Below are 22,550 nucleotides of genomic sequence, written 5' to 3'. Positions count from 1 at the left end.
GTGCTGGTGATATAACCACAATATTTCCATAGCATTACTAATATCCAGTCAATATTGTGATAGTGCACCTAGCAGAGATATGAGGCACAGCGGCCTGTTGAAATCCCTTCACGTTTCGTTCAGCCTTTTATCCTTATGAGTTCTGTGAAAGAAGTACCATTTCTTTGGACTATAAATGCCTATAATATTAAGTGTTAAGAAATGTTTCGGTTTGTGGTGTATGCAATATTAATTCAAACATTCTACTTGTGCTACAGTTAAGCAATAAATGAATATGCATGAGGGCTATCTTTATTGACCCAAATTTACCTCAGATTCAGCCAGGTTCCAAAAAGTTATGCTCATCTAAATACCTCAAGGTAAAGGCAGTAGGCGACAGCAACTTGAATATGATTAATATGAATTCAATATTGTTCAGAATAAGCATTCATCCCGACGTATTCTTCCAGATGCCGAATGAAGCACGTGCATCCTTCCCAGCTACTTGACATTCCCCCCGTGTGGCTTTCAAGAGAAAGGCACAATGCAAATGGCTAAAATAAATTATTAATTAAAGGAGGAGATGGATTGTAAATTCCTCAGGGGACAGGAGCCAGGTTGGGTTATTAATTCCTCATAGCATACCACCCGCGCATTAGAAAATCAAGATATTATCTTCCTATCACTTCTCCTGAAAGTGAGCTCTCACATAAAAGAGAAAAGGTAACAAGAAGGAAACCAGCTCTTTGAGACCCGTCCCGTCAAGTGTGGAAGACGCGTGAATACGAAATAGCCTAGCTCATTTATTATTCATGACGAATGGTAAATTATTCTAATAATGTTTTTTTTTTTTGTTGCTAGGACGCCGCTCATTCATTATGACACAAAGCTTCTGAAGTAAATAGTCAATTTATATTAACCAACGCTCAGTTTATGTAAACAAGAACAGTCAGAGGGAGGGAAAAATTATCTTAGCTCATCCACAGGCGATCATTTATGATCGCAGACCAAAATTATAATAACTGTTTTACTTGTGTTCATCAAATGAGAGCCCCGCAGAGCCTGTTCCTCCAGCTGTGAGACGATTGTATGTAGAGTAGTTTGGATGGGTTACAAAGATCATCGTGGGCAAGTAAATAGTTCAGCTGTTAAAGGTTCAAATTCTAGATAGTGTGTTAAATTTTGTGGAGTTATTGAACATTGAGTATCATAAACTGGCCAACACAGAGACGGTGCTGCTATTAAAGGCTCATATTTTGAATATTGTGCTAAACTATTTAGGGACAAATGTATCTTTTGTATTGAAATTTATTTAGGAAGGGAAAGTTCCTGCATTGAAGGCTTATACCCAGACCATTTGTGAAACTACTTCAGATGGAACAAAGTATTTGCAGTAAAATTAATTAACCAATTAAAAGCTATATTGTGTTTATTGTTATCTGTGTCAAACAATATGGCAGCCTGTGCAATCTATAATCTGTGTTAAACAATAGGAAGGACTCGTCACGCTTTTACAATAACCGGCAGACTCATAAAAATCTTCATCTGAATATTCAAAATGTGGTCATTTCCTTCAACTAGTTGAAAGTGCATACCTCTTACCACCAGTACCAGAAATTGGGTACTAGACAGTATTTACTTGAACTCTGACCAAACTATTTGACAAACAAAAGGGCGAATCCAGCAAAATTCTTATAGGAAATAATTAGGGACTGGAAATTCCTTCCAAATGTATAAATAGGAATAACTTTTATTAGGAGAATCATAAGTACACCATGAAGATAGCTTAGCTACTGAAGGTTAATATACAAAACATGGTTTTTATTCTATTGTAATATTTAGAGTATACTTTACAGGCATTCAGCAAATCACTTGGGCCCACATGCATCATTGTTTCATTTTGCACTTCCTAATTTGCGATTTTTAGGGAATCGCAAAATAGGAAATGCAAAATGGGATGCATGTACATTTTCGCAAAATATTTGAGAATCGGTAAAAATCGCAATTTTTACCGATTCTCAAATATTATGCGATTAGCAAAGTGCCAATTCGCAATTCCCATTCATTCCTATGGGCTGAAATGCCCAAAGGAATGAATGGGAATTGCGAATTCGCAATTTGAAATCGCAATTCAGCAATGCATTTCAAGGGTGGAGAGGGAGGTCCAAATGACTCCCCCCCCCCGCTTCACCCATGAAATGTACTTTTGAGTATAAGTTACATACACACATGTCCTAAGGACATGTGTGTCTGTAACTTTACAGTTTAAAAAATACATGTTTGTGCTTTTTTAAACAATTTCGCAAATTACCACGAGGTTCAACTTCGTGGTAATTTGCACTTGCAATTTCAAATTTCACAAAGTGAAATCAAATGATGCATAGCATTTTAGAAATCGCTAAATTGCGATTTCTGAAATGCTATCGCAATTTTAGAAATCGCAAAAAAGTTGCGATTTCTAAAAAAGCATGATGCATCTCAAAAAGCATTTTTGGAATCGCAAACGGCCGATTTTAAGGAATCGCACCGTTTGCTACTCCAAAAATGCTTGATGCATGTGGGCCTTGATCCGCAAGAATTCGATGGCATAGCGTAAATCCGTCTACGTTACTATTTCAGAACTGGCTGTAACTACAGGAGTTTCTACTTGCAACGAATACCTATTTCCTTTTCAAAAGCATGTGAAAGCAATTCACTGCACACAGTGGCAAACACAAGTGCACAGAACAACTGAAACCAAAGCCCTAAAGCCTTGACTACAATCTGCTTCCGACAGACCATCACATAATATTATTTCAAACGTTTCTGCACTTCCTCTCTTTGATTTATCGTTTTACCTGCCGAGGGTACATGGGTGTTAACTCTTTCATTTTGATAGTTTCAATAAAGTACAGAATTTTAATTTTAATACTAAAATGTTTTGTTGCCCATTGAATTTAGACAAAAAATGATCTGCTTTGCATTCTCTATGAACTGGACTGTATTCTGGATCCTCTAGTGACTGAGATTAGAGCACTTTGGTAGTTCCACAATACTTTTGTAACATGGAATTACTGATAAATTCCACTGCTCCGCTAACGGAACTAACTTCTTTAATCTGTAGTGGTTTTGAAGTACAGAGGGACTGCTCCATCATCCCTCATACCTCTGCATACCCCTCAGCACCCGTAAATACTCTGCCGTGATTCACGTTTAATTAATGCTGAATTTGAGCCAGCGGTTTTGGTGCTTGGTATCGGCACTTACTGTCAACACTAGCTTTTATGAATGATGCCCATTGTGGAGCTGTTTGTATAATTTAGAGATGAGTGGAACAGCAATTGTTTATTGTTAGAAATGGGGGTCTCTAGTTGGCAGAGGTAAGTACCTTTGTCCAAATAGGGGCCCTTGCTTCTAGTCAGGGTGAGGGGAATACACTTCTAAAATAACCCCTGCTCACCCCCTTGGTAGATCGACACGAGCAGACAGGCTTATCTCAGAGGCAGTGTACAAAATATTTGTGAACATATACAGTAATACAGTGAAAACATTACAAATGTACACCACACCAGTTTACAAAAATAAGAAATCTTTATCTAAACCAAAGAAAACTCAACAACAAAAATCCACAATACAGTAATAAAAATATGACTTTCAAATGCCAGCAATAGTTCAGTTCAAAGCAAATTGCAGATGCAACACTTTCCACACAGAGTACCTTGAATGCATCGCGTACATAAACAAAAGGGGTCGCAGGGAAGGTGATGCGTTGGTTCCTTACACTTAGGGAAGGTGATGCATCAGTTTCTTGCGCCGGGGAGGTGATGCGTCAGTTCCTTACTGCTGCACAGGGGAGGTGATGCGTCGATTCCTTACCAGAGAGGAGGTAATGCGTCGGTTTCTTACTGCATGGGGAGGTGATGCGTTGGTTTCTTACTGCATCTCTAACAATGCAACAGACTTGGCGCCTCAATGCAATGTGATGATCCATGACTGAGCGTGGGTTCTTGCAGCTGCACAGCAGGCCTTGGGTCGGAATTGGTGCGGTAATCTCGAACTTTGGAGATCAGTGCACTTGATGCGCCATGCAGCAATTTCTCAAGCCGCGGAGAGGCGCTGTGATGGTTTCTTCAGTGATGCATCAGTAAAAGGTGTGGATGCTTTGCTCTTCTTGAAGTTGTGTTACTCTTCCTAGCTCCAAGCGGCAAACAGCCTCCAGAGTGCCAAATGAATAGCAGGCACGTCTTAGCAGGTCGAAACTCCCAGCAAGGAAGTTCAGGGGCGCTGGTGGTGAAGTCTTTGTGTGACTACGACTTCAGAAAAGGAGGCAAGCTCAGTTTCAAGCCCTTGGAGATCTTCCTCAAGCAGGGGAAACAGCAAAGAGCAAATTCCTTTCTCCTTTCCTTGGAAGAAATTAACCGCTACAGCCAACCCCAGACAGTAAACAGCAGTGGGGCAGTTTTCCTCCTCAGCTTCTCCAGCTCTTCTCCTTGGCAGAGGTTCCTCTTGATTCCCAGTAGTGATCTAAAAGTCTGGGGTCTGAGCGTCTTTTTAAACAGTAAATCACGTTGTTCTCTCCTGGTCCAGGGCTCTGAGCCCAGTCCAAACCAGTTCTGGTGGGCACTTTGCAAGTGCACAACAATCTCCACTGTCAGTGTGAGCCCATCATTGAAGAAGACAGGCACATCCCTATTCAGGTGCAGGTTCTACTCCTCCCACCACTCCAAATGCAGTTCAGGCCTTTTTAGCCTCACGTTGACTCATCCAGACTCTCCGGAGCTACTGCACATCCCCAGCCCCTGTCACTCCAAAGCCAGATAGCCAAGACACATCCTAGCAGAGGAACACTGGATGGCTAAGCATGAAAATAGCTACTTTTTGAAAGTGGTATTTTCAAACACAGAATGTAAAAGTCAACCTTCACTAAATTATGTATTTCAACATTCTCAGTTTAGGCATACTTAACTTTATTTTCCATCTGGTTCCCAGGGGCAGTTATGCTAATAAGATGTTATGGGCAAACTCCCCATACTATCCTATTGGAGCGAATAGCCTTACAATAGTGAAAAACAAAATTGGAAGTCTTTCACTATCAGGACATGACACACACATCAGGCATGTCCTACCTTTCACGTACACTGCTCCCTGCCCACAGGGGTACCTTGGGCCTACCTTAGTGGTGACTAACATGTAAGAAAAGGGAAGGTTTAGGCCTGGCAAGTGGGTGCACTTGCAAAGTCGACATAGCAGTACTAGACTAGACACACGCTCTGCAATGGCAGGCCTGAGTTACATTTACAGGCTGCTTATGCGGGTGGCACAATCAGTGCTGCAGGCCCACTAGCAGCATTTGATTTACAGGCCCTGGGCACACACAATGCACTGTACTAGGGACTGACTCGCAAATCAAATCAGCCAATTTTGGTAACACCAGTCCATACATAAAATGTACAGGGAGAGCATATTCACTTTAGCACTGAATCATAAAACTAACAAAAACAGGTCAGAAACAGAAGGCCACAAAGCAAAACATCTGGGGCTAAACTCACTGTAAAAGCCAGGTCTAACATTTATTAATTCAGTATGAATTAAAAACAACTAATTTGCAGCCCAAGCTATTTTTATAGCTATGAGGGCCTGGAATAGACAGGACTGTCCCACTTGTACCAATATGCTGCGTAGTAGTTGTGTAGGTTCTGTCATTGGCAACACTGGCAATGGCAATGGGTGATGCAAGCTGCAGAGGCCTCTTGACTAGAACCCTTGTACTAATTGTTTTACAAATGAAGCACTGGTTGTAATCACTGCAAAGTATGTATGGGTGCCGAGGGGTACGCAATTGTTGTACATAGAGGGACTGCTGCCATGTAGAGACTCCTCAGCAACCCTACATACTCTGCAGTGAATACAACTTTTAATCACTGCAGTGTATGTAGGGCGCCCAAATACCACACTATATTCACAGGCAAAATGCATCCTCACATCCATTTTTAGGCTCGTGGGTGCATTTTCTGCAAAAATAGTACCAAATGCCTACTCTGCTCCGTTGTGGAATTCTGTGAAATCTGGTGGAATTTTAATGAAATTCCACAGAATGAAACTCCACAAATACTGCTCACCCTTAGGTAATACTGTTAAAGTTCATGCAGCACCAGTTACTCGTGTCTCTGTGGTACTTGTACAGCTCGTCCTTTGACCTTCCCATTTGTATGGACATTGCACCTGTGGCCTGTCACATCAGACATTGGTGTATACCCCAGGTGGAAAATGTCATGCGAGGCAACACATTGTGTGAACACCTTTCTGTAAGCTAATCAAAAATTGCAAAAGGGAGAAATCGACAGCTCGACCATCTAATGCCATCTAGTAACATGGCCATATTAGCAACCTAGGGGCATATTACCAAACAATAGCGATAATTATCGCTATTGCTTGGTTAGAGACAAAAAATTACCGCTGAGCTGTGGTGATTTTTATCGCAAATAAACCTTGGTATTACCAAGGTTTATCGCAAATGCGATAAAAATCGGCCGCAATGCATGAATATCGCTGAAAAGTCAGCGATATTCATGCATTACCGAGCTAATGCTCTTAGCCATGTTATCCACCTCTCATTGGATAACATGGCTAAGAACTGCTCAGGGCAGGTGTTAGCTTTTGGAGATATTCGCACTTAGCGCGAATATCTCCAAAAATTGGTAATAGGAGATAGCGATGTTAGCGACTGTTTCCAGTCGCTAACATCTTGGCACGGCCCCTTTGCATGTCACAAGTGATAAATATCACTGACATGCAAAGTGGGGCCCAAGATGGTCGCTACCTCCTACAAGCTGTCGCTAACTGGTGTTAGCGACAGCTAGGTAATAGGGAGATAATTTCATCTCCGCTTTCTTGGCTTTTAAAGCCAAAAAAGCGGAGATAAACCCCCTTGATAATATGCCCCCTAATTATTAAACATGGCAGGCTTGCTTCTGAATCTATAACTTCATTTTTGAGGCTTTCCCGGGCCGTGAAAAAGTATGTGCACTGAGAAAATTATCCCATGTGCTTCGGTCTTCTGATACCCACGCTTGCTGTCTTGCTGTAAGGTTTTCATGTCATGAGGTTCTACCATTTTTGCACTTGTCCTATGTGTGTAAAGAGGATTCCCCTGTAGTAACGCATCTCAAATATGTACCAGGGAAGCTTGAACATCCACCTGTGCAGTGTGGAGTACTTGCCATTTCTGTGTAAGGGATGTTGCTTGTGTTGAATCTCAAGTGAATGAAACTTGCACAACTAATGTTGTTTATGCTTGTTTTGGTGTGGGTATATAAGTGTGCGTTCATGTGTTTGTGTGGTGTGCTCAACCTCTCTCTTTTGAGCACCAGGGAAGCACCAGGGAAGCTTGCCGTGTTATAACTTTGGGCTATGTGTGCGGGGGAAGCTTGCAGGGTCCTGGCCCGCCCTTTGGATGTTCTGCACGTTTTACAAGACTCCATTCTAAGCCCATTACTGCGCTTTCCACCAACCGCACAAAGAATTCACGGGAACAAAAAGAACATCTGTTTGGAAAATAGTCGGAAATAGATTGCAGAACTACAAAGGAAACCTTTAAACTCCTGTCGTGCAGTACAATTAAAATGAATAGGAGCTCCAATAAGCCGTGAATGAATATTAATGTGGGACAGAGCAAGAGGCTTGATAACACAGCGCTCTCATCAGAGCGGCTTCTATTATATATGATAATTCAGAATTACTGTGTAGGCGCTGGGAAGAAAATGTAATTTGGAGGCTGTGGAGTATAGGATCTTGCGGCTAATTATGTAATCTCATTATCCTTGAATAATTAATACAAAATATCATGTTTTTATAGAAATTGACTTTTCAGATTAGTGGCCCCTTCCATCAAGATATGAATTTCGATCTTCCTTCCTCCTGGCTGAGGTGAAGATGGAGCTGGAGATGAAGGCTCCTGGGGCTTCGGGAGATGCTAGTGACGGCTGAATTTATTAAGCAGGTGGCTGCATTTTATTTTTATTTTTCATCTCATGCGAATGAAGCAAATTGTGCGTAGGAACTTTTTCTAATGATTGTAGAATGCACAGTGTAAATCTATGGGCTTTTAGAACCACCGCGAAGACCCTTTATAAAATCGACAGAGTTGGTGGCTCAGCTGTTTTGCCGTCGGCGACAGAGCTTTTCAGTCACTTACCACTAATTCGCATTTTGCCCAATGTATGCCAACATCTGTAAGACTGAAAGATAGCATATGTAAAACAAGATGCGGTCTCTGCTTGGTTTATTAGTAGCAGGTCTCCATTTAACACAAAACCAGCAACACATCTGGCACAAAGCTTCAGCACACACTAAAAGCCTCAGGTGGAGAGCCAAGGATGGTATGGGCATGGAATCTGAACTGCTGTTTCATCATCAGCTATGTTTGTTGCACACTTGCTGGCGTATGAGATGGCCTATGACCTTTTTTTACTCTCAATGCAGCACTAAACACACACAAACATGGAAGCTGTGCTTTTGAAATTCTGAGTACCAGAAACCCCTTCTCCATCAAGGATTCAGGGGCATATTACCAAGGGCCTTATCGCCGCTTTAGCTGGAATTTTTCCTGCTAAAGCGGCGATAATTTTATCGCCCTATTACCTAGCTGTCGCTAACACCAGTTAGCGACAGCTTTAAGGAGATAGTGATCATCTTGGGGCCCACTTTGCATGTTAGCGATAATTATCGCTAATGACATGCAAAGTGGGCGTGCCAAGATGTTAGCGACTGGAAACAGTCGCTAGCATCGCTATCTCCTATTATCTACTTTTAGAAATATTCGTGCTAAGCGCGAATATCTCCAAAAGCTAACGCCTGCCAAAAGCAGTTCTTAGCCATGTTATCCAATGGAAGCTGGATAACATGGCTAAGAGCATTGTCACGATAATGCATGAATATCGCTGATTTTTCAGCGATATTCATGCATTTCGCAGGATTTTTACCGCTTTTGAGATAAACCTTGATAATATCAAGGTATCTCAGCGGTAAAAATCCACGGTCCTCGGCGATATAATTTTACCCACTACCCATGCACAGCGATAATTATCATTATTGCTTGGTAATATGCCCCTCAATGTTTTCCTTTACAAGTTGGACCATATCAAGCATGAGTAGCTCAATGTGGCCAACTTTTATAATTGCTTTGTGGTAAAGATAATTATACATTTATAATGGGCACTTCATGTTAGGAATTCTAGCTCCAGCACGGAATAACCTACTTATGCTTGGTGTGGGAGGAATCTGTTGCTCTGCTGCAATCGCTTTCATTTGAAAATCCTTGTGAACGTTTTCTTTTTGCAAAAATATAGTCCAAGTGTAATGAACCAAGACTACAATTACCAGAATTCACCTAAACATGAAACGGGATTTCAACAACAGCGTGCAGGCATTTGGGAACCCTTCTAGTGAATTAAGGTAAGGGCAGGTAATGTCTCTGCATGTTAATGTGACACGGGCAGCGCCACATTGCTGCGTGGTGGTTATGGTTGGGGATGCTGAGAATTTCGAAGCTAAAATGTGTTCTGGGATCGAAGTTGTCAACACAAATATCCTAGCCACCAGATTTCTAATCCTACTTTCTCTACTGTGACCAAATGTTGTCATCCTGGGAAAATGATTTGATTTTCTCTATTTCCTTGTCTCAAAACACTAGGAGCAATTGCTGAGACTAATATCTGCATTTTCTGCTGTAAATATATCTGGAATTGTACGCCTAGCTCCTGCTCAGGTTGAGTCAGGTAAGAAAAGAAAAATGTATGCGGGTGGGGAATTTGGGGGGGTGGCCAGTCAAAGCATATATATAAAAAATGTAAAGTAACATTACTTTCACACATTACATATTTTGGGTAAAGTACGATTGTCAAAGGTATGCATCTCAGAAGATGCATTCAATCTTCTATCCCTCCACAATGAACAGTATGACTTTGGATTTTAAACATTGCTTATCAATAGGGCTTAGAGATCGTTCACTTTATTGAGTTAGTTACTTATATGCGAGTGAAAAATATTACTACTACTACAACTAATAATAATAATTACAACAATAATATTAAGAGAAAGAGTATAATTCCAATACTTGTATTTGTCTTCTTCATCATCTTCTTATAATAATAATGATCATTACTGCAGAAAATTGGGTTATTAATTGTGTGGCCTGCACAAATAATAGGTCCACAACTTCTCCATACAGGGAGGCAAGCACCCTATTGGAGGGCTTGACTCTCTCGGGGTATTGAGGCAGAGCAGTCCAAGGGGTACCCAGGGGAGGTGGTGTGAGCTAGTAACCACCATTGACTGACACACAATAATGACACTGACTAAATGAATGCCCCATCAGTGCTTTAACTTTAGAAAAATGAAAAGTACATTTAATATACACTCACTACTAAATACTATGCAATAATTTACAAATATATACATCAGGCAGATGGAAAATACACTGGAGGAAATTGCATAATCACTGTTGAACCCTTAGAAGGTCATATAAACATTTAAGATAAGTCTATTGCTCTGAATATTGGTCCAAGATCCACAAACCATGTGTTTAAAACGCAATCATTTTGTTTGTAAATACAATCATCAATTATAACCATGTGTAAATACACTTATTAATGGTAATAAAGCATATTCACCTTGATCAGCAATCACTATCAACATTATCATGGCAATAAAGCATGTTAAAATGAATAAACCATGTCTGTGTTTTTTTGTATACTTTCAGGCCATTTAGAATGAAATCATAAAATCATTTTCTTTTCACATAAAATGCAACCATAGATCCATCCCTCAGAGAGCATTTTATTTTATGTACCTTCTTTATACACCTTTAGCCCACATTAGATGAAGCCACAGAACATAGTGAGTGCTGTACTACCAGCTATGTGGCAAAAGCTCCAGCCTTGTTAGTGCTTCAAAAATTATGTAAAACATCTCAGAGGGTCAATGATTCCTTGACCCCACATACAGTAAAGGGCTCCCTCAAGACCTATATTTCTTTTGTCATCACAAAACTAAGTTCAGCATGGGCTCCACAACCATTAAGATCATATCAACAGGGCTAACAAAATTGGTTTTATCATCATTGTTTATGTAAGTTCTTTATATATTCAATTGTAGTTCATTCCTTTATTCTTTCTTTAAAAACATTTTTTTAAAATATAGATATATGTAGATAAAAGTCAGCAGTATTTACACATATAATTCAGAAATACATACAATATACTGCTTAACAGGTAACCCCGGAAAAAAACATTTACATATACCAAAAAGACAGGATACAAAACTCATCCAAACACATACAGACTCATACAACATTCACAAAAATGCATCTGGGAAAAAGGGAGACTAAGATTGCAGAATCTCCATGACTAAGTGTGAGCCATATGTTCAACAAGATCTGAACATCAGGTTGACATGTGTTTCGGTGGCTGAGGGGAGTAGTGCGGCCACCTTCTTCAGGACCTTTCCAGATACCCACAATAGTCACAGAACAGGCAGGGGACAAACTGTGAGGATGGCCACTAGGCTGCTGGCAAAATGTGCAGTAATGTCTTGTAAGGGTGAAATATAATCTAAAACACTTTCATGTAGTGTCAAGTACATGAACACAATCGTTTTTCAACAAGGACAGTGTCCCTACCGGACTCAGATTTCTCGTTCAGTACCGGGAGACGTTTATATAGATACTTTTATTTCCATGGATGAATAGCAGTAATTGGCAAAGAGTCTAACAGCTCTCAACAATGTGGCGGTTAAAAAAATAAGTTCCTATCAGCAAGCTGCCAAACTGGATCGTCTACATATGCTGTGCGTAGACACCACGTGAGCCATTGATCTACCAGCCGGATACGTGACCCCACAAACATCAGGTCAGTACTTTTAAAACCTTTTGGGGGGAGCTGCTGCACTACTGCATCCCCCGCACGCTTTTCTTTTTAACATTGGTGGTGACCCGGCAATCCTTTGGCCACCACTATAGGAGGACAACCAATGCAAACAGTCCCTCCCAGGGCATCATGGGGTGCTCGAGGTGGAGGAGCAGTGAATATCTCACAAGCATCACATAACCCCTGGCTGTTTTGAAAAGTTTTATTTTTAATTAAATAAAGTTTGTATCTGCCCTTGGGAATGTGGGGCCCTGTTCTCAAAATAACCATCTGCTTTAGCTGTTCGAAAGGTCCTAGTTGCATCATGTGTGAAGTGGTTGATCAAAGATTCTTGTGAATTAAGACACACACTGAGGCTCATGCCCAAAATCTTAATTAAATGGAGTACTGTAAAATTGAAATAGAACAAAATTCATGGGGCTGCTGGGCTCCACATCTGATAAGAAACAAAATATATGGGCAGAGTTACTACTTCTAGCGCATCTCTGCTAACCAGCAGGGATGCGCCAGAAAAGTTGCGATGCATCTGCCCACCCGTGCTGATGCGTCGCATTTACAATGCGGCGCACCGTGGCGCACGGATGGGCAGATGTGTGTTGCATCCTCCATCGGAAAGGTGGCGCATTGCTGGAGTTGCATCACAAGCGCGACGTAGCTCCAGCAAGGCTCGGGGGTGACCTATCCCTAACATGCTGCGTCAACCCTTACGCCTGCTTCAAGCAGGCGCGGGGTTTTGAAGCAGCATGGCCTTAAAAGGGACTGAGTGAAATCTTGTAGATTTCACTCAGCCACTTTTAGGAGGCGTTCCTGCGCCGGAACCCACCCCCCCCCCCCCGCTCCAGAATGCCTACATGTGGCGCAGGGCTTTATATTGTGACGCATCTCCCAGATGTGTCACATTGTAAATACCCTATAGCATGGCACTGGCTTTGCGCCACCGCTGCATCACAAAAGTGATGCAACAGCAGTGTAAAAGAGGCGCTAGGGGCTTGAAATTCTGCCCCTTAGTATTTTGGAATTTACCAAGGTGATGAGTTGTATCTCATAGAAGAAACAAACATCTTGTTTTCTTACTAAGTGGGAATACAAACTTGAAATGGAGAAACATTGTATCTAAGTCTCAGCTGCATGTGATGTACCCAATTCATGTCTTTCTCTTTTTTCCTGAGAAATAGGTGTGGGGGCGAAGTAATTTCAAATAGAGAATGTTTTTTAATTATTTGTGCAAGAAAATTCAACACAAGTATTAAACCTATTGATTCAATGCTATTTGAAGTTTGAACTGAAGGTGAGTGGCTATTATGTTGCAAATAGCTCAGTAAAAGCACAAAGGCAGTCCTAATGTACTAGCTGAGTACAAGAACAAAATAGGAAAAAGTAATGTTTTTATCTAATATTTGTCCTTGAAGCTGTACTTGCTTACATTATTTCAACAAAATTCATCTAACAATCTGCATCATTTAAGTGCATCGCCCCCATTCTTTTTTAGGTCTCGCCTGTTGCCGATGCGCATGCGCATCGAGCAAAGCGAGACTATTGCGAGTTATCCACTCTTTAGACACACTGCAAGGAATCGTGGTGATTCCTTGCAGTGCCCGTGAGTTTTAAGGTCAATGCGCATGCGCATTAAGCTTATGCGCATGCGCATTGACCTTAAAACTCACGGGCGCGTGCACGTCCGTCTTTGTTTACCCCTCCGCCCCCTCCCGCCGTGTCGCATTTCTCCTCCCCCTCCCCTCTCTTCCTTCCGTCGTGTCGCACCTCTCCCCTCTCCGCCCCCTCCCCTGCCCGCCCCCTCCCGCCGTGTCGCATTTCTCCTCCCCCTCCCCTCTCTTCCTTCCGTCCTGCCGTGTCGCACCTCGCCTGCACGTTTTCGGCAAGGAACTTTGCCAGCGCTTGTTTTAAAGCTGAAGTTGTTTTCAATCAGTTATCATACCAGACGGTGACGAACGTTCTTGTGCCCTGCCAATACACAGGAAGTTCCTCGGTGACCCCCCCTCCCACCCTCAACCCCCACCCCAAGCACTACTATGGCTGCTGGCCGCTTTAACTTACGATCGATTGCCAAGGTCAGTGGAGTTATAGCTTACAAACCTTCTTTTATTTTTATATAGTGCATCAGACAGGGTGCGAGTCACACTGACACTGCGCCTTGCTTAGAGCCACTCGCTGAAATGTAGTTTTGTGCAGGTTAACGAAGGTGGCCAGTGTTCTTGCAGTGGCTAATGGATAGTGTGTTCTGACGGTGACAGGGTGCATGGCATACCCTCGTGGTGTAGGACACTGGCAGTGTAGAAGACGACATATCCACTCCTCTGGCAGAACTCGGGACAGAAGATGGAAATGCGCTCTTTCTCGAAGTGCCAAATCACTCCATTTTATCGGCACGTCTCAGTGCATCGTTTGCTTTGTAAATTCCAGGAGCGAACCTTTACCATGTCGGCACTGTTGCATCGCCTGACTTGGTACTGGTTCTTTGTGTGCATTCAGACAGCCAGGGCTTTAAGTAGTCCGATTGTCAGACCCGGTAGTCATTAAAAACAGACTTGACTATTATATAATTCTTTGATGCTTGATTAATAAAAACCATTTCAGTGTAATACACGATGAGCAACTTAAACCCATAATATATACAATGGAACCGTCAACTTAAATTCATAGCAATAAACTCAATTAAAGCCTTCCCTCCAGCCTCGGCAGCCTCTTCATCATCAGACTGTGCATCGGCGTGCTAAGAGTTAAAGTGCGGATGCTCTGTTTCGAGTACAGGGCTGGTGGGGGCAGATTGAATACACCCTTATGAGATCTGCACCCTACTCAGCTTAAAATGCGAGTGCTTATTATATGATCAAAAGAAAGGTAAAATCTGAGGAAACGGAGACTATTATAGAGATGGATGTGCAGATACTCATTGAACGATCTAGGACAGTGCATTATGAAAATGTAAGATGCAAGTGCTGGTTTATAAAATCAAATTTTCAAAAATGTAGTGCACTGCTGCTTATGATGAAATCTAGGACAAGTGCAAAGCATGAGAGCAGCGACCATTATAGAGATGAAGGTCCTTAGTGCTTTTTAAGTGGTGCATTTTTAGAGTTAAAATACTGTTTTGAAATACAGGGCGAAAATCAAGGACAGTGCTCTCTTCTCAGGACTTTGAAACGGGTCCCTTTTGGGGCCCTGTATTTAGGTCCTTATTTTATAGGCAGAAAGACCCACCGAATGTTGAACAATGAGTGTAAAAAAGTTTAAATTATCTGTCATTCATGTATATATTTCACTTGCTTCTCTTACTCTCACATTCCCCAATAGTGTTCGATATTTCCAGAATTTTGTGCAAGGTATTCTTTTTTTTTTTTTTTTCAGGCAGCATACATTGAACAAGCGTCCGATGGTACCGCCCTCACTCTATGTATCTATCTATCGCACTCACTCTTTGGCCCTCACTCTATCTATCGCCCTCACTATATGTATCTATTTATCGCCCTCACTCTATCGATTGCACCCTCAACCCCTCACCTACCCTCACCCTCAACCCCTCACCCTCACCCTCACTCACCCTCAACACCTCACTCGCCCTCACCCTCACTCACCCTCAACCTCAACCCCTCACCCTCACTCACCCTCACCCACCCTCACTCACTCTCACTCACCCTCAACCCCTCACCCTCACCCACCCTCAACCCCTCACCCTAACTCACTCACCCTAACTCACACTCACCCTAAATCACACTCACCCTCACTCACCCTCACTCACCCTCACCCTCACTCACCCTCACTCACCCTCACTCTGACTCACCCTCAACCCCTCACTCACCCTCACCCTCACTCACCCTCACCCTCACTAACCCTCACTCACCCTCAACCCCTCACCCTCACTCACCCTCAATCCCTCACCCCCTCACCCCCTCACCCACCCTCACTCACCCTCACTCACCCTCAACCCCTCACCCTCACTCACCCTCAACCCCTCACCCTCACTCACCCTCAACCCCTCACCCTCACTCACCCTCAACCCCTCACCCTCACTCACCCTCAACCCCTCACCCTCAACCCCTCACTCACCCTCACTCACCCTCAACCCCTCAGCCTCACCCTCACTCACCCTCACTCTCTCACCCTCACTCACCCTCAACCCCTCACCCTCGCTCACCCTCACCCTCACTCACCCTTACTCACCCTCAACCCCTCAGCCTCACTCACCCTCAACCCCTCACCCTCACTCACCCTCACTCACCCTCACTCACCCTCAACCCCTCACCCAACCTCACCCTCACTCACCCTCAACCCCTCACTCACCCTCAACCCCTCACCCTCACTCACCCTCACTCACCCTCAACCCCTCACCCTCACTCACCCTCAACCCCTCACCCTCACTCACCCTCACCCTCACTCACCCTCACCCTCAACCCCTCACCCTCACTCACTCACCCTCAACCCTCACCCTCACTCACCCTCACTCACCCTCAACCCCTCACCCTCACTCACCCTCAACCTCACTCACCCTCAACCCCTCACCCTCACTCACCCTCAACCCCTCACCCTCACTCACCCTCACCCTCACCCTCACTCACTCACCCTCACCCTCACTCACCCTCAACCCCTCACCCTCACTCACCCTCAACCTCACTCACCCTCAACCCCTCACCCTCACTCACACTCAACCCCTCACCCTCAACCCCTCACCCTCAACCCCTCACCCTCAACCCCTCACTCACCCTCACTCACCCTCAACCCCTCACCCTCACTCACCCTCACTCACCCTCACCCTCACTCAACCTCAACCCCTCACCCTCACTCACCCTCAACCCCTCACTCTCAACCCCTCACCCTCACTCAACCTCACTCACCCTCAACCCCTCACTCTCACTCACCCTCAACCCCTCACCCTCAACCCCTCACTCGCTCACTCACCCTCACTCACCCTCAACCCCTCACTCACCCTCAACCCCTCACTCACCCTCAACCCCTCACCCACCCTCAACCCCTCACCCTCACTCACCCTCAACCCCTCACCCTCAACCCCTCACTCACCCTCACTCACCCTCACCCTCAACCTCTCTGCCTCACCCTCACTCACCCTCACCCTCAACCCCTCAGCCTCACCCTCACTCACCCTCAACCCCTCACCCTCACTCACCCTCACTCACCCTCAACCTCATGCTAAAGATTTACAAAAAAACCCATAAACAATTCTAAAAGCACTAACTCTAATGCTGCGAGACCTATTGCATTTCTAATGCTTGTCTATCTTCTGTATTGGAGGCCTTCGTTGTCAGTTCATGAAGTTAATATCACGCAGATTACAGCCCCTACCTTTATAATAAATATTCTGAAAATATGCATAGTGCATTCAGACGGTGTTGAAGTGGAAAGTCCCATACATGGGCCCATGACCTGGGTAACCCAGCAGCAACAATATCTGGATCTCTAGTACTAATATATGGCCATGGGAAAACACTAATCATGCATATGCCCATGAACTAGGCCTGTCTCACTGTAATGCAGTACGCCTAGACCTGGAGGGGGTACACCAAGTACTACCCCTGTGAAGGTAGAGGGCCACTGCCCTTACCTGGAGTTAAGTGACACAAGTGTGGAAGGGACAGCATACCCATTTTGTGTTTAGTAGAAACAGAAATGTGAACAGGCTTTTTCCCCTGTGTCACTGGATTGGGAACTACTGGCCCACTCATGTATCATTCTGTGAATCTGTATTTTCCTGACCGTAAGCCAGCAAGGATTGTGTGTAGCACCATTCAATAGGTGATACTTGAGTGTGTGGGCTTGATTACATGTGTGTTCCTGTAGATGGTACAAACCATGGAGCACGTGGGTTTCATTTTGGAAGCCCATGGCCTCAGTGGCTGGAGAGGTGACGACTGCACCCTCCAGAGAGATGTGTATTTGCTGACATTCCTGTAGGTATCGGTGGGACACACACTGAAGGTGCAGAGCATCCTCTGTGCATAACAAAGGGCTCTTTGATTCCATGAAGAGTTACTGATCATTCGGGCCTGGGCTCACTGACAGTGAGATGGTGAGACTGATACGTTTGCCACTACCACAGAACTTTCATGGAGAGGAATGAGCAGTACTTTGAAGCTTAATGGGGTATATTTCAGTGGAGGCTGACAGTCAGGTGTGATCCCTGGTTACTCCCTGGGCCGGTGTTATGGGTCACCCAGACTTGGAGCTGGTGTGCTGTGGTAGATTGCCCTTTTGACAAAGGGCAGTGTAGAGGCGAGAGCACTTTAAAGGAGCTGACATCACCAAACAAATGTTCATGGTGAGACACAACATTATCTCTGTGTCTGGATTTGGACTATAAAGATGAAAGAATGAATAACATATTTTGTTGAACAACACCATTTTATCAGGAGAGGGACAATACCCAATACTACATGAGGCTGGAAACAGGACTGAGGTTCAAGATATGTCAGTCTCTCATCTGGGTAAGGGGCCCTCACTCAGGCCCAAGAACACTTGATCTGTGCCTGGAGCACCAACCTTCTATTTTCCTGCCCAGGCCAGTGTGCCCTATGATGAAGAAGAGTGAACTTGGAGGGCGGGAACCCAGCAGAAATTTAGGCAACTAAATCCTGAAGAGCAGAGTGTGAGGCACCCCGTCCAATTGGAACCAGTGTTGCAAAAGTGCCATCTCTTGGAAAGTTAGCAACTGTGTCGGGCTACAGTGAAGTTGCAGGCTGGAGCCTAGTGTCGCAGATCAGGCTGTCACCCATTCTGTGATCCGCATGTGCCAGGAGGGCACCTCTGTGACTGGTGGGGCTTTGCCCATTGTCAGTAAGATTCTTGGCACCATTGCTGTGTATGTTACTGAGGCACTGAGACTGTTGCGCCATCACCCACAGGATTCAACATGATTAGAACAGTTGCCTGTATCTGTGACCATGGGACTTTCGTCATTTCAGAGCTGTTGATAGAGAAGGAAGGGGTGGACCTGTAAGACCACTCGGTGCAGTTCACTGCACTGATTACGGGGGCAGATTGTCCCAGACCTTTTGATTAAAATAATTTCTATTCTCGTTATCTGCAATCTCTGGACTATCAAGGGGCAGATAGGCCATGGATACATATTGAATATATATTATTTTGCCCTGAAAAAGTCCAATCTTTGGATGAAAAGCATTCGTTGTTTTGTGCTGTAATAATGGGATAGTTTTACAAATGAAAACATTAAAAAAGAAGAATTGAAAAAGTTGTCTCTGCAATTTGATTGGGGCTCATATCTTTTTTGGTGCTTTATTAGTTGTGTTTCAAGATATTCACCATTTCTGGGATGTCCCTGCAACCAGTGGAGGGACTCAGGAATAAGTCAAGAAATCACCTACAGGAGAACTGCTGCTTAACTGTCTTATGGTAGGAACTGAGAAGAAGAAGCATTGCAAGTGGAAGCCATCACCATATGCGACTGCCTAGTAGCTCCGACTGTGGGAAGGGCACAGTGCAAGCTGCTCATTATTTAGCATGCAGACGAGATGTTCACCAGCTTCTGAACTCTTCAGAATGCCCATGTAACACTTTTTCGAGCTCTTTGGCTTACCCCCCAAGCAGCTCAAAACTTTCAAGGTCAAAGCCAGACATTGAAGCACATTGCTAGTGTGGGCACCACATGTGGTGCCCTTCTAAAGTCCACCAGAGATGCCAAGTATAGAGCGATGGAGGAGGAGGGGAACGTGAGGCCCTACAGAGGGAGCAATGCCATGCCAAGAGCCAGTGCACTAAACTTGAGAAAATACTTGTGCAGATTATTTAGTGTATCTGAAAAACAGACTCCAACATTACCATCATGCCCAGACCCTGAGATCCAACCATCTGTGTCTCCTTGTCATTCCCAATTTTTGTAAGGCAAGGACAGGCGGCAGAGCCTTTGCAGTCTGGAGTACTAGACTCTGGAATGCCCTGCCACTCTCTATCCGCTTATCAGAGATGGAAATAACCTTCCACCATGCCCTCAAATCCTTGCTTTTCAACTACACCTAGTTCCTTCCCACTCCTATCTATTCAGTTGACTGCCTCAGCACCGGGACACCTCTGTTGGGGTAGCTGCGTGCTATACAAACTCCTAAAGATAAAATAAATAGTGTGAGATGTTTAACAACATAAAACAATATTTCTTTTTACACTAAAGATTGACTGGACAGTCATCTAATCTGGGTCACTGTGGGTATTTTGAGTTATGAGTCCTTCCATATGTTGCATCTACCTCTTCCTGAAGAAGCCTTTAACTGCTCGACCTGCGATATCACTGAGTGTCAAGAGATGAAGGAGTAGTATTTGACCCAGCTACTTAGGCACTATAGTAGGTCAGGCCCTGGGACATCAGGAGAAAAAATGCCACAGTTTCCACTGTTGGGGCCAGTAGCTCCTTCCTGCCCCAATGCACTCTGAAAGGGATTCTGACACATGGTGTCTTGGGGATAACAGCAAGTGTGGGGAGAAGTGTGGCTCAATGATTAGAGCGGCAGACCCTGATGCAGAGGTCTAGCCCGGGACCAGGGTTCAATTCCCCCGCCTCGGCGGGTCTTGGGCTCCAAAATTCCACGGACCTGATAATTCTCGCCTTGGTGCCTTTTCCAATCATGGAGTCCCACTCTGCAACTCTGGGCAATAGCTTGCTTAATCTCCACAACAGCCCCACAACGCTAAGGATGCCTGGCCTCCACCTTGGGGGTGCCCAGGAGAGGACGCCTCACAGGGAAAGCCAGGATGGGTTTCACAGCGGTATTCTTACAAGCGCCTTGAGACCCTTGCGGGTGAGTAGTGCGCTATACAAGTATCAATTTACATTTACATTTACTTTCCCCAGCTCTATGGTACTCATTTCATCAGTCTTCCAAGGAAAATTACTCAATCACTCCTCTCTGACTTGCCATTTTCACACAGATCTCTGCGATAGGTGTATTAGTTTAGAAGGCTACCTTCCCCACAGTCTACTCCTAGCTTTTCATTGAGTACACCTCTAAATCAGAGTCCTAGGTTTACAATCAATACCCCCTCTGTCATGTCTGAGAGCAGTAATAAAATGCCCATTGCATTATTGCAAGCCAGAGATGGTTATAAACACTTAACTTTACATTTACAGCAGATGTACTGGGGTTTGCAGAATCAGGCTGTCTCTGGGAGGGGCACAATCATCTGTGAATAATCTTTTGACACTATTCTCCTAGCACACTAGGGAGAGCAACATCACGTTGCAATGATAACATTGCCAATATTTCACAGTGCCACTATGTGCAGTACCATCATGTACAGGATTAGAGGTTAGTGCTTGAAGTTAGGTGTAGGGTTAGATTAGAGGCAGGGTGGGTTTAGTGTTAGAGGTTGGAGGTTGGGCTGGATTTAGGATTAGAGAAGCGCTTTGGGTTATGGTTGGCATAGGATTTGGTTAGAGGTAGGCTTTAGGCTTAGGCTTGAATTCAGTGTTACAGGGTTGTGGTTCTGTTTCTCAATACTGATTGGGGTTACTGTTTCAGTAGTTAGAGTTGAGGTTTAAACTTTAAAGTTGAATGTTTAAGGATCAGGTTTAGGTGGGGCCAAGTCAAGATACAGGGTTAAATGTTACAGTGAGCTTTAGGGAACCTGACAGAGTAAAGTCATTGGGAATGTAATGGTGTCCATGAGGTAGTAAATTGCATATACAATTAATAGTAATGATGTAGTGATGTAAGGATTTGCAAGAGGCACAGTGCATTTGAACTATATTGTGGTTGTAGATAGATACTTGAGATTGAACAGCACATCTTTGGTAATTAGAGCCCAGCTTGCAAAATGTCACTTTTCCCAATTTACAGCTAAGTCCCCAATAAACTATTACTTGCAGCTGTTTAGTCTCAATGCTGAGGCCATAGGCGAGTAGTACTCCGCTGAATAGTAGTGTGCCTCCTCCCATTCCCCAACACTGCACTATTACCATAGACCTCAGTGAAAATTAGCCATCACCATGCCTATGGCTCAGTGTCTGATGTTTGTTGTAAGAATTGTTGTGTACATCATTAATAATCCTCCCAGCTAGTCAAATGTCGTGGACATTGGAACCGTCTCGTTGAGTCAGACATTTCAGTCTTCCTGACACTGATCAATATTCTGCTAATAGTCACCTTTTGGTGTGCACAGCAAAGGATTTACCATACAGACATGCCTTACCCAGTTAAAACCATCAAAGCATCTCACGCCTCAGAGGATGTAAAGATCACCCATCACAGAGATAAATGTTGCAGGAAATCATTTAAGTAGTCAAATAAATGGGAGATGCTACCACCAAATACCTTAGGAAAGAGTGGATGCAGGCATAGAGCCCCTACCTCCATTTGATATCTCCAATCCTCGAGTCCCTGGACCTCCCGGAATTTATGATGAAAACGTCATCTACAGAAATATTGAAAGATGTTACCTGAAATCAATATGAGTCACAATACAGGGTTGGGGGACATGAACTCTGATTCTTCCCAGCGCTGGACAATTGACTCACTGCATCACCACATGGGATTTCACTGAGTGATAGGTGTGGCAGGGGAATATCAATGGTGGTGGAAGTAGGGGCAAAGAGGGGTACTGTTGTAAACAGAAAAAAACAAAAACAGGGGGTCATAGATACCCTATGGAAAATAAAAATGTGGGCCGACCAAGCAGAACAAAGCATCATCA

General features: G+C 44.0%; 1 protein-coding gene across 1 annotated transcript in view; it reads right to left on the bottom strand.

Annotated features, from left to right (window-relative positions):
* LRRTM4 (leucine rich repeat transmembrane neuronal 4) overlaps positions 1–22,550 on the bottom strand; it is a 1,783,294-nt gene that overhangs the window by 1,646,904 nt on the left and 113,840 nt on the right. The gene's annotated exons all lie outside the window — the stretch shown is intronic.

The sequence above is a fragment of the Lissotriton vulgaris genome, chromosome 11 (assembly GCF_964263255.1).
Source record: "Lissotriton vulgaris chromosome 11, aLisVul1.2, whole genome shotgun sequence".
Classification (NCBI taxonomy): domain Eukaryota; kingdom Metazoa; phylum Chordata; class Amphibia; order Caudata; family Salamandridae; genus Lissotriton; species Lissotriton vulgaris.
Note: the sequence above shows the minus strand (reverse complement) of the source record. Positions and strands in the feature narration are given on the sequence as shown.